The sequence below is a fragment of the Schistocerca cancellata genome, chromosome 4 (genome assembly GCF_023864275.1).
Source record: "Schistocerca cancellata isolate TAMUIC-IGC-003103 chromosome 4, iqSchCanc2.1, whole genome shotgun sequence".
Lineage (NCBI taxonomy): Eukaryota > Metazoa > Arthropoda > Insecta > Orthoptera > Acrididae > Schistocerca > Schistocerca cancellata.
In genome coordinates this window covers 473,656,388-473,670,498 of record NC_064629.1, presented here as the reverse complement: position 1 = coordinate 473,670,498, position 14,111 = coordinate 473,656,388, and positions in this window count along the sequence as shown.

Genomic DNA, 14,111 nt, shown 5'->3' with positions numbered 1-14,111 from the left:
GTTTTGCATTCGGTTGCATGCCATCAGATTCCATCAGTTATCATCAATCCATTACACCAATATGATTCGACATGCATTCTTCAAGAGTAGATACCTAGCGGAACGTCCTGCATGGTTTATAACTCCCAAGGAGTTCGTCTTCGATCTTGGTGACGCGCCATTTTTCATTCGGTATTCATGGTGCAAGTTAACGGTTTGTTTTGAACATTTCTTGAATGTCGACGATGTCGATTTGGTGAAGTGTAATACGTACATCCCATAGAAGTTTGATTTTCTGTCGCCCTCCTGATGCACATTGTGAGTCATTATTAGTTAATATTGTTCCTGTCATAATTGTTAACACAATATTTTCAAATCAGCCTTACTAAAGATTGAACTTGCGTCCTCTTACTCAAGAGGTTCCGTGTCAGAACATTAGTGTGCCAAAAGCGATGTTAATGCATTAGAAAGACAGTGCTACACAGGTTCACTTAAACCCTGAAAAATTTCGATAAACCTCAGAATAAGTCAGCATTCCGTGTCCTTTGAGATCGATAGCGGCGCTGCAGTTACCTTGATTTACCATGGAAACTATTGCAGATTCGGTGCTCCTTGATTACCGTGAGTCCTGTAGCAAGAAAAGTATTCCAATTAAACGCGAATTTAAAGTGGAAGCAAACTACTAACAAATAGATCGCGAGAGTTCTATTCAGTGGTAGCGCAAACTGAAGTGACAAGAGTCTTCGATCTTGACACTTTTATAGGGTCCGATTTCACTGTCCGAGACTTAGTATACCTGATCGCGTAATATATTCTTTTCAGTGGAGTCTAAGCATTGTGTAAATAGTTTAAATAATTGTTTACGTGCTATCTAGGGTTTGTTAACAATTTCATGGAGTGTATCACCATGAAGACTACAGCAGAGCCAAATTATCCAGGACCAGTCTAGTACCAACTGCGCTAAAGCAGTTAAGAAGGTAGATGTAGATGGCCTCCAACGCTTGAGTGTCACCGAACACACAACCTCAAGTACTCTGACTACACAAGAAGACTAGACTATGTGAGGACTTCAAGTTTACAATAATCCCTCCGTCCATGATACACTGATTTCCACTTCCCAGAGTGAAATTTTGTCAAAATTATCAAGAGAAAACCGTAAGCACTCTTTCTCTCCAAATTGCTTTTCTTACTTCATTCTGAGTGATCTCCACAGCAGCGGCTTCTCCCTCCTGCATTTTGTTGCATTGGCGCCAGGCAGTTCAACACTCAAGACTAGCACATGGCGCAACAGTTCGTTTATTCTGTCTAAGCTCCACTTACCTGCTCGCAATGGTACGTTCTTTAGTTTCTTACTTGTGACAGAACTACGTTGCAGTCCAGCTTTTCTGTCTCTTTAGACACACAGTTCCCAAAATTTATGAAAATTGTAACATCCAGACTGATATACGTGACTCAAACGAAATTTATACCAGAAATCATATGCGCAAGAATACGCAAGCTATAACCATTACGAAACTGTTTATGATCTCTGACTTTGAAGATGAAGTTTGCTGTGCTGTAATCGGAGCATCAAATTTCAGTGGCATGGAATCAATGTTGGCCTGGATACGTTCCTGCGGAACATCCTCAAAGCAGTCAGTCTCCTTTTTTTGTGGTTTTAGGGCGCACAACTTCAACGGTTGGTTGGTTGGTTGGTTTGGGGAAGGAGACCAGACAGCGTGGTCATCGGTCTCATCGGATTAGGAAAGGATGGGGAAGGAAGTCGGCCGTGCCCTTTCAGAGGAACCATCCCGGCATTTGCCTGGAGTGATTTAGGGAAATCACGGAAAACCTAAATCAGGATGGCCGGACGCGGGATTGAACCGTCGTCCTTCCGAATGCGAACTTCAACGGTCATCAGCGCCCAGCCTATGTTAGGAATGCACCGCAAGTCACAAGTTTAAAACAGCAACGAAACGGAAAACACGATAAAAGACAGACTGAGGCATAGGATTAAAAAACGGAAAACAGCATAATCAAATGTCTTTAGAGAGGGTTGTCAAATTGATAAAATGAAGAACGCGAGCAGCTGCTCGTGGGTCATCCGCTAAAAGGGCTTCTAGAGTACATGGCAGGCCAAGATCAAGACGCAGTGTGTTAAAATCCGGACAGGACATTAAAATGTGGCGGACCGTCAGCAATTGCCCACATGGACAGAACGGTGCCGGCGCAGCCGTCAGCAGATGGCGATTGCTGAACCGGCAGTGTCCAATTCGTAACCGGGCCAAAACTACCTCCTCCCGCCGAGAAGGGCGTGAGGACGTCCAAGCCATGGGAAGAGGTTTCAAGGCCCGAAGCTTGTTGTCTGTAAGTGCAGCCCAATCGGCATGCCACAGCGATAAAATGCGCCGACAAATGACCCTGCTAAAATCTGACGAAGGCTGGAGGACCGCAGCCTTGGCCACGGCATCTGCAGCTTCGTTCCCAGGGATACCGACATGGCCAGGAACCCACATAAAGCTAACCGGAGAACCGACGTCCACCAGCTGCTGAAGAGAGCGTTGGATCCGGTGCACGAAAGGGTGAACCGGGTACGGATCACTGAGGCTCTGGATAGCGCTCAGGGAATCGGAGCAGATGACATATGCAGAATGTCGGTGGCGGCAGATGTAAAGAACAGCCTGGTAGAGGGCAAAGAGCTCAGCTGTGAAGACCGAACAATGGCCATGGAGCCAGTATTTGAAACTTTGTGCCCTGACAATAAAAGATCACCCGACCCCGTCATTGGTCTTAGAGCCATCCGTATAAATGAAGGTCATATTAATGAACTTCGAACGAAGTTCGACCAAACGGGAGTGGTAGACTGAACCGGGGTAACCTCCTTCGGGAGCGAGCAGAGGTCAAGGTGGACGCGAACCTGAGCCTGGAGCCAAGGTGGCGTGTGGCTCTCGCCCACTCGAAAGGTTGCAGGGAGTGAAAAATTAAGGTGTTGAAGGAGGAGACGAAAGCGAACTCCAGGGGGGTAGCAGGGCAGAGACATACAACCCGTATTGACGGTCGAGAGAGCCATCAAAAAAGGAACGATAAGACGGGTGGTCAGGCATTGCCAGTAGCCGACAGGCATACCGACAAAGCAGTATATCGCGCCGGTAAGTGAGTGGCAACTCACCAGCGTCAGCATGAAGACTCTCGACGGGACTAGTATAAAACGCGCCGATCGCAAGTCGTAAACCCCGATGTTGTATGGAGTTGAGGCGGCGTAAGATGGATGGCCGGGCAGAGGAGTATACGAAGCTCCCATAATCCAGCTTGGAGCGGACGATCAACCGATATAGGCGAAGTAGGACGGTTCGATCCGCTCCCCACGACATACCACTGAGAACACGGAGGACATTTAGAGAACGGGTACAACGGGCAGCCAAATATGACATGTGGAGACCAACTAAGTTTCCTGTCAAATGTAAGGCCTAAAAATTTTGTTGTCTCCACGAATGGGAGAGCAACGGGACCGAGTCGTAAGGACGGTGGGAGAAACTCTTTGTAGCGCCAGAAGTTAATACAGACCGTCTTCTCGGCAGAAAAACGGAAGCCCTTGGCGACACTCCAGGAGAAAAGACAGTCAAGAGAACGCTGAAGACAGCGCTCCAGGAAACATGTACGCTGCACGCTGCAATAGATGGTAAAATCGTCCACGAAAAGGGAGCCTGATACATCAGCTGGGAGGCAATCCATTATTGGATTGATCGCTATGGCGAAGAGAGCGACACTCAAAACTGAGCCCTGTGGCACCCCATTCTCCTGGTGAAAGGTGTCCTACAGGACAGAACCCACTCGTACCCTGAACTGTCGATCCATTAAAAAGGAACGAATAAAAAGAGGGAGGAGTGCGGAGAATGCCCGCCCTCCAACAGGTGTCGTAAGCCTTCTCCAAATCAAAGTCCCTCAATCCAGATGCGATTGTATGTACGAAGAAGAAAACCTTTACCCGCAGGAGAAAGGTTCTTCAGCATCTGAATATGAATAGAATCAGGCCCTGGAGCGGAGGACCGTGACCGGGCAAGTGCGTTTTCGAGTTCCCGCATGGTGAATGGAGCATTATATCTTTCACGATTCGAGGAGCGGAAGTTAGGTGGCCTAGCCTCCTCTGCCTGTTTGCGGGGGAGGAAGGCAGGGTGGTAATGAGCGGAGCTCGAAACCTCTGCGAAAAAGCGGCCGAAGGCATTGGAGACAGCCTCAGGGGCCACAAGGACGTCATTCGCGACCTTCAAGCCAGAAACTGGTGAGTGGACCTTAGTGCCAGATAGCCGGCGCAGGCTACCCCAGACAACAGAAGAAGGAGTAAAACTGTTGAAGGTGCTTGTGAAAGCAGCCCAGCTGGCTTTCTTTAATAATACGACGACACTGTGCACGTAATCGTTTATAATTGATACAATTCGCCACTGTAGGGTGGCGTTTAAAGGTGCGTAAAGGTGCGTAAAGCACGTCGACGAGCACGTAAAGCGTCTCTACATGCTGCAGTCCACCAGGGGACCGGTACGCGACGTGGAGAAGAAGTAGGGTGAGGGATGGAATATTCAGCAGCAGTGAGAATGACTTCCGTGGGTGTGCGACCTGACGATCGCAGCTTGTGAAGGTGTGATCCTGGAAGGTCGCCCTGGAAGAGAAGAGCCCCCAGTCTGCTTTGGAGATGGTCCAACTAGATGAGCACAGAGAGGGGGTATGCTGCCGGAGATGGATAACACACGGGAAGTGGTCGCTCGAATATGTATCAGAAAGTGCATACCACTCAAACCGGCGTGCAAGTTGGGGAGTACATATAGAGAGGTCTAAATGGGAATAGGTGTGAGATGTGTCCGAAAGAAAAGTAGGGGCGCCAGTATTGAGGCAGACAAGATTGAGCTGGTTGAAAAGGTCTGCTAACAAGGAGCCCCTCGGGCAGGATGCTGGAGAGCCCCAAAGGGGATGGTGGGCATTGAAGTCTCCAGTTAACAAAAATGGTGCAGGTAGCTGAGCAATAAGTTGCATCATGTCTGCCCTGGTAACGGCAGATGACGATGGAGTGTAAACGGTACAAAAGGAAAACGTAAAAGTGGGGAGAGTAATTCGGATGGCAACTGCCTGCAGGCCGGTGTGCAACGTGATGGGATCGTAGTAAATATCATCCCGGACCAGCAACATAACCCCTCCATGAGCTGGGATACCTACCACAGGGGGTAGGTCAAAACGCACAGAGGTGTAGTGTGCCAAGGCAATTTGATCGCATGGGCGTAGCTTCGTTTCCTGGAGGGCTACGACGAGCGGACGGTGCAAGCGGAGCAGCAACTTCAAGTCCTTTCGGTTGGAGCGAATGCTGCGAATATTCCAGTGAATAAGTGCCATCGTAAGAAAAGGAAGATGAAAGAAGGGGTCACCTCGAAGGCCGCTGAGGGCCTGACTTCGAGCGAGCACTGCCGCCGCTATCAGTAGGCGGACAGTCATCGTCCATTGGGTCTATAGGTTCATCGGCCATCTCGGGAGGATGGCCGGGAGGGGGAGCTTCCTCCGCCGGTAAACGGCCAGATGTACGGCTACCAGCGGTGCGGCCAGGCGAAACGGATGACGGCCTGGGGCGGCAACCGCTGGGTGGCGCAGGAGAAGAAATGCGCCATGGCGGAGAAGGAGAACTGTGCTTCCTATGAGCCTTTTTGGAAGGACGTTTGGTGGAAGTACCGGTCGAGGGCTGGAAAGTCGAGGTACGTAGGAAGTCTGCACGGGATGGTTCCTTCTTGAAGGCCCGTGTATCTGACTTCGGGGTCTTCGTCTTAGCAGAAGCTGATGAAGGGGCTGGTGTCTGTGGGGTGATGGGAGGAAGAGGAGACGTCGACCGCGCGATCTTAGCACTGGCCGAACGGACGACCGTGGTGCTGAAGGTCAGATCGCATGTCTGGGTTGCTACCTCCCTGGTAGTCCGAGGAGAGGCGAGGACAGTACTGTATTTCCCTGCTGGGAGCAGCGCGGGCTTCCTACTAGCCAATAGCTTGCGAGCAGCCGAGGTGGACACTTTCTCTTTGACCCAAATTTCTTGGATACAGCGTTCTTCCTTATAGACAGGACAGTCGCGGGAGGATGCGGCATGGTCACCCTGACAGTTCACACAACGAGGAGACGGAGGTGGACAGTCACCCTCATGGGCATCCCTGCCACAAGTGACACATTTAGCCGCATTGGAACAAGACTGTCGAGTGTGATTGAAACGCTGACACTGGTAGCAGCGCGTATGTGTCGGGACATAGGGGCGAACAGAAATAACCTCGTAGCCCGCCTTGATGCGCGATGGCAGCTTAACACTATCGAAGGTCAAGAAAAGTGTCCAGGTCGGTAGATGGTCGTTGTTGACCTTTTTCATGACCCTATGGACAGCCGTCACGCCCTGCTCAGCGAGGAAAGATTGAATCTCCTCGTCAGTCTATCCGTCGAGGGAGCTAGTATAGACTACACCACGAGACGAATTCAAAGTTCGGTGGGCCTCCACCCGGACAGGGAACGTGTACAGGAGTGTGGCCCGAAGCAGTTTTTGTGCCTGAAAGGCGCTCTCAGTTTCTAGTAATAAGGTACCGTTACGCAACCTGGTACAAGATTTGACAGATCCGGCTATGGCATCTACGCCCTTCTGGATAACGAAAGGGTTGACAGAGGAAAAATCCTTTCCGTCCTCAGATCGAGAAACGACGAGGAACTGTGGGGCAGGCGGTAGGACTTTTGTCACTGGTGGCTGGTCACGTTTCCGTTTTTGGGCAGAAGTCGAGAGATGGAGTGGAATCCATTGCGGAGGAATCCCCCATGATTGCCAGCGTCTCCGATGGCGCGCTCCTTCCTTGTGGGGACCCTCTCAGAGGGCACTCCCGCCTTAGGTGAATGTTTACACCTCAGGTCACACCTCCCGAGAAACAGACGGAGGGACCAATCGGCATGGTCAGAAGGTATCAGCTCAGGCAATCACCCCTCCTCGGGCCTGGCCTTTACCAGGGGGTACGCGCGTGCCTTACATGTCTACCCAGGGCGGGGACTTACGCGTTACCCCGTCACCGGCTACGCGTGCGAACGCATGGGTCGGCCTTCAGGCACGCACAGGGAGGAAGGAAGAAGAGGAAAAAGAAGAGAGAGAGGGAAAAAGAGGACAGACTGTCTCAAACGCCGAGGCGGAGACCAGAGAAGGCAAGGAGAAGAAGGCAATGAGAAGGCAAGGAGAAGTCAAGGGAAAGAGTAAGGAAGACAGTGAGGTGAAGAAGAGCAAAGAAAGGAACCAACAAAAGGAAGGAAGAAACGAGAAGTGAAAAACCAAAAAGATCACAATTATAGGTCGTGGAACCGTCCGTCTCCGGACGCAGGCGCTAACTACCCCCGTGAGGGGGATGGACTCCTTTCAGTCGCCTCTTACGACAGGCAGGAATACCTCGGGCCTATTCTAATCCCCGGACCCGCAGGGGGGGCAGTCAGTCTGCGAGCTCTCAAAGCTTCAACTGTGAGTGCTGCAGGAGAATGGCGGGTAAGTTCCTGATCTACCACGTATCCGAAATGTGGGAGAAACGTAATGAAAAAGTGAAACCGCAATCCCAGCTGAGTGGCTTGAAACCGAGCTCCTACTACCTTTTTCACGATCACGGTTGATTGATTAAGGACGGAAGAGGAGAACGTAACTACACTGAGGTGAGAAAAAAAAAAAAAACGTAGCGCCAACAATGATAAATACACTGAGGTGACAAAACTCATGGGATAGCATTATGCACTTATACAGATGGCAGTAGTATCACGTACACAAGGTATAGAAGGGCAGTGCATTGGCGGAGCTGTCCTTTGTTCTCAGGTGATTCATGTGAAAACGGTTCCGACGTCATCATGGCCGCACGACGGGAATTAACAGACTTCGATCGCGGAAAGACAGTTGGAGCTAGACGCGTGGGACATTCCATTTCGCAAATAGTTGGAATATTCAATATTCCGAAGTTCACAGCGTTAGGCATTACCTCTCACTACAGAGAAAGCAGGGGCCGACGGACTTCACTTAACGATCAAGAGCAGCGGCGTTTGTGTAGAGCTGTCAGTGCTAATACACAAGCAACACTGCGTGAAATAACCGCAGGAGTCAATGTGGGACATACGACGAACGTATCCGCTAGTACAGGCGTTAATGGGCTATGGCAGCAGACGATCGACGCAAGTGCCTTGGCCAACGGCACGAAATCGCCTGCAGCGCCTCTCTTGGGGTCGTGACAATACTGGCTGAACCCTACACGATTGGAAAACCGCGGTCCAGAGTCCCGATTTCAGTCGCTAAAAGCTGATGGTAGGGATAGAGCGCGGCGCAGACCCCACGAAGCCATGGACCCAATTTGTCAACAAAGCACTGTGCAAGCTGGTGGTGGCTCCATAATGATGTGGGCTGTGTTTACATGGAATGGACTGGGTCGTCTGGTCCAACTGAACCAATCATTGACTGGAAATTGTTATATCCGGCTACTTGGAGGCCATTTTCAGCCATTCGTGCACTTCATGTTCCCAAACAAGGATGGGATTTTCATGGATGACAATGCGCCATGTCACCGTGTCACCCAGATTAGATTGTTTGACGAACATTCTGGAGGATGTGAGTGAATGATTTGGCCGCCCAGTTCGCTTGACATGAATCCTATGGAACATTTACGGGACGTAATTGAGAGGTCAGTTCATACACTGCATCCTTCATCGGCAGCACTTTCGCTACTATGGACGGCTATAGAGGCAGCACAAGGCAGTATTTCTTCAGGGGACTTACAAAGACTTGTTGAGTCCATGCCACAGAGAGTTGCTGCACTTCGTCAGGGAAAAAGAGGTCCTATACGATATTAGGAGGTATCTCATGACTTTTGTCATCTCGACGTATTTCAATAAGTGTCGTCGGCAGACTGAGTTAAATGAATGTAGTTCATAAATATCGACAAAAATTCCAACAACGAAGCTCACAATTTGAACAGGGTACAAAGTTACTGAAATAGGTGGCAAAAGCGCCTGGACACAAGTAAGTTATTACTAGACCCGTTGACAACGCTGGATCAATCAAGAGAAACCTCTAAGTAAGTAATCAGAGCACACAAAATGAAGAAATAAAACACTTAGTTGTGGGCGAGCAAGAGAAGTACCGTCTAACGATGGTAAGAGGCAGTAGAATGTGGTAGATATCGGCAGCAGCGGCACTGAGGTGTCAGCGGTCGAGGTGTGATCATAACTGCGAGATGCCATCATGAATCCAGATTATCTGATTGCCGCAACCAGCAGGCAACAAGACCATTTACTGTTTCTCCAACTATTCGGCAATCTCTTTACGACCCTTCCGGAGCTTGTACGCTGAGCTAAACTGTCTCAACATCGCGCCGTAACGATATAACCATGTGGGCCGGAAACTGAATCAGCCACAAAAACGCGTCTTGACGGCAGAAGAACTTCATTCCCAGTCAGGCAGATCTCTTGCTGTCGGGTTTACGCAACATCTCGGGTTTCGAAGAAAACAGCTGACTGCGCAGAGGGTACTAGTTTTTCTTAGCCAAATGTGCTCATTTGGTAAGTTGCTAAGTCACGCTGTATTGCCAGACACTGACTTCTTCTAAAGGACAGAACCGTTTCTCGAACGCCTATCTGGTGTATTCATGCTCGAAGGTCCGTTGAAATCTAGCGCAATGCGCACCCTTAAAACGGAAAAATCCCATCTTATCGAAAACAACTAATTTTGACCTGCAGAAGTTATGGGTAATACACTTAAACCGGGACACCATTACGGCCTATTTGGTATCTTTCGTTCGCCCTCCCAAGACATATAAAACCACGAATGAAACTGTACTAAAAATTAATTAGTATCACCTTTCGCACATTGCAGCTTTTCGTATTTTCGTCCTTGCTACGAAAAACTGGAGAGGAATTCCGCCTTATGCTAGACACGGTTTTATAGTTTTGTTTTTACCCAGGAATGTTTCAGCACGTAAAGTGCTAACTTCAATGGGATTATTTGTTTATTTTCTTCCTGAAAAATTATTGCTGCTTGTTAACCTCTTGTATACGTTGTATGGACTTTTGGCTCAAAAATATTAACATTTGCAAAATGAGCGATTATTAGGAGTCAGTTATAACAAATAAACAAACATATTTCAGATCATTACTACACAGATTGAACAGGTCACCCACAGGCAAACATGACTACACAGAAGAACTAAACACAATAAAGCAAACTGCACAACTGCAAAGATATTAGATAAAATAAAAAAATACAAAAACAGATAATGACTCTCAATAACAAAGTTACACATAGGGTGGGGAACACTGAAGAGAGAAGGATTCAACATAGATCATTGAACTAATAACACAACAGAGAACAGATTTGGAAGACATACCACCAACAATGATAAATACACTGAGGTGATAAAATTCATGGGATAACGATATGCACATGTACACATGGCGACAGTACAGCGTACACAAGGTATAAAAGGGCATTGCATTGGCGGAAGTAATTTGTACTCAAGTCATTCATGTAAAAAGGTTTCCGACGTGGTTACGGCCGCATGACGGGAATTAACAGACTTTGAACACGGAATGGTAGTTGGAGCTGGACGCATGGGACATTCAATTCCGAAGCTCACAGTGCCAAGAGAGTGCCGACAATACTACATTTTAGGCAACACCTCTCACGACGGACAACGCAGTGGCCAACGGCCTTCACTCAACGACCGAGAGTAGTGGCGTCTGCGTAGAGTTGTCAGTGCTAACTGACAAGCAACACTGCGTGAAATAACCGCAGAAATCAATGTGGGACGTATTGCGAAAATATCAGTTGGAACAGAGCGGCGGGATTTGGCGTTAATGGACTATGGCATGTGACGACCGACACGAGTGCCCTTGGTAACGGTAGGGCATCTCCTCCTGGGCCTCTCCTGGGCTCGTGACGATGTCGATTAGACACTAGATGACTGGGAAGCAGACGATTCCCGATTTCGGTTGGTAAGAGCTGATGGTAGTATTCGAGTGTGGCGCAGACCACACGAAGCCATGGATCCACGTTGTCAACAATGCACTGTGCAAGCTGGTGGTGGCTCCATAATGGTGTGGGCTGTATTTACATGGTATGTACTGGTTCGTCTGGTCCAACTGAATCAATAATTGACTGGGAATGGTTATGTTCGACTTCCTGGAGACCGTTTGCAGTTATTCATGGATTTCATTTTCCCAAACATCAAAGCGTCACGTCACTTTGACACAACTGTTCGTGGTTTGTTTGAAGAAAATTCTGGACAGTTCGAGCGAATGGTTGAGACATAATCGAAACGGCAGTTCGTTCACAAAATCCTGCTGCGGTAACACTTTTGCAATTATGAATAGCTGTAGAGGCAGCTTGGCTCTGTATTTCTGCAGGGGACTTCCAACGACTTGTTGACTCCATGCCACGTCGAGTTTCTGCATTACACCAGGCAAAAGGAGGTCCGACGTGATATTAAGAGGCATGCCATGACTTTGGTCACGCCACTGTGTAGCCAGTCTGGTATATAATAGTTAACTTGCAATTGCTGTTAGTATGTGTAGTGGCCCAAAAAAGTATAAGTTTTAGAACCAGATATACAGACCATCTCAGAGCATCGAAAATTAGTTCCAACTCAATATTTCCTTTTCACCCAGTAGCCCAGAATCAGCACCCAACTAACATAGAAACTGATTAACAAGTTCTAAACACTAGTAACAGCCTGTACCAAAAGTTAACATTAGAAGAAAATTATAACATCCAACGCCAGTAGCGCAAGGAAAGAAAGCATTAAATGAAGTGTATACTTCACTGTGCAATAAAATTCTGTTTGCCACAATGAATGTCCTATATAAATAATCCCCCCTTTCTCCAAACTGCATAAGGAGTCCACACACACACACACACACACACACACACACACACACACACACACACACATACACACATACGCTCGCGCGCACGCACGTACCGACAGACAGACACACAGATAGTCATAAGTTAACCATCTCAAACGTCAACAGCAAACGCGCGCCACACCACAATCAACTACGTAACGAAAGAAATAAGTACCACATATCCATAATAACTCATGAAACGACGACAGAAACTCTGTACTATGATGATAACTATACAAAATGCGTGCGTAACAACAGCACAATAAATAATTGTTTTGTTTTAACACGACACAAGCAAGAGAATGAACACGATAACATCGAAAACCGTAAGTAACACGCTAAAAGCGCTATATTTAGCGAATCCTAGTCGGAAACGAGCAATAAATAGAAAACGTTTTGTTGTTTGCAGATGTAGAATGTACGGTAGAGTTAAAAAGCTTCCACTATACGCAAATGATAGCATCATGTGAGGTATGAAAGCAAATCTATATATCCAAATTATTTTCAAATTTGGTATAAAACTAAAATCTTTAAACAAATGGTAAATGAACAACTTATGATGTCTCAACTCAATGACAAACGTCTCAACATTGTATTGTATGCAAAATAATGTAAAATATTTGACTCCTAATAATTGCCCCTTTTGCAGATGTTAATTGTTCTGATGCAAACGTTGATACAACTCATACAAGAGGTTAAAAAGTAGCAGTTTTTCAGGAATAAAATAAACAAACAATCCCACTGAAGACAGCACTTAGACTTCTGAAACATGTCTCGGTAAAAGCAAAACTGTAAAACCTTGTCTTGCATAAGGCAGAATTCCTCTCTAGTTTTAATTAATATCATGGCTAGTCAAGTTGTTTGTTAATCTCTAGTTAATCTAATTATGATCTGGCAATAATAATTTCCGTCCCTGGAGAGGTTGACAACACAATCTCAAGCAAACGTGCAGGCAAGACAGCAGTGGTACCTCTTGTTCTTCGATAGAAGTTTACTATTTTCTCTACAAATGTCCACTGGCATTAAACTGCTGAAATTTGGTATGTGCAGTTGCCTTCAAGAGGATAGTACCCCGGAATGTGTGGATCCTGGAGACCGTGATCCTCATTGGATTACAAGCGAGGTCATGTGTTGTATCGAATACTATCTCAGATCACCACCGTTAGCGTTTGTTCCCTACGACTTTGAACTACCCACTTTGCCGGAATGCGGTCACCTTGGTAACGCCAAAGACTAGTACGAGTAGGAAAAACTGAAAAGGGACTCGTATTTAAACACCAGATATTGCCTCTCAGCAAGCGAGCAGCGGCGTAAGCGTGCCCGTTGCATTGTGATATATCTGAGGCTTTTGCACATTGGAAGCCGAAACCTTGGATCCATTGCCGCAGGAGAAGCCGTCGAACAATCGACGCAGACAGGTCCACATCCGTTTTAGTGACCCGACATTGGAACAGTGCTGTGGATGAAGATGCAAACACGATGGCGAGGAGCTGGTGATAAGGTCTCTTCGCAGGAACCAGTACCAACTAGTTGTGCGATCGTCTTGTACCCGCTGGTTTGTTAAACGCATCATTGTCGTCTTTACAAGCTTTGTTCAGTCTGAAATGTGACAGTATGGCAGCTTCCATTTTTATAGTTTTATTACTGAGATGGCGATATGTACATAGATTGTTGGTTGGTTGATTTTGAGGAGGGGACCAAACAGCGAAGTCATCGGTGCCATGGGATTAGGGAAGGATGGGGATGGAAATAGGCCGTGCCCTATTAAAGAAACCATCCCGGCATTTGCCTGAAGAGATTTAGGAAAATCACGGAAAATCTAAATCGATATGGCCGGACGTGAGTTTGAACCGATACGTACATAGAAGTCAATGAACTACTCGGCCACTTGCTCTCCAGTTTCCACTTTGCTTGACAGCTCTTCACTACCTGAGATTGACGTTTCCTATCACACAAGAATGAGCACTGCTGGGGATAGGTATACGTCGTATCCCTTTGATCTTCACCATTTATTAATTTTAAAACGTCCTATACATTTTACAAGCTGTTACTCATTGGAGCTATTCATTCTATGTATTACAGTTTTGGTAAGCTGAACACCTCCCGACCGTACTCTATTGTGAGATAGCGTAGGCTGTGATGCCACCTGTTTCCGCTTACAGCCGTGCTCTTCCTTCCGCGCTTTAACCACTGCTTCCTGGACGACATCCTCTTGTTGATAGTGCAAATCTGATCGT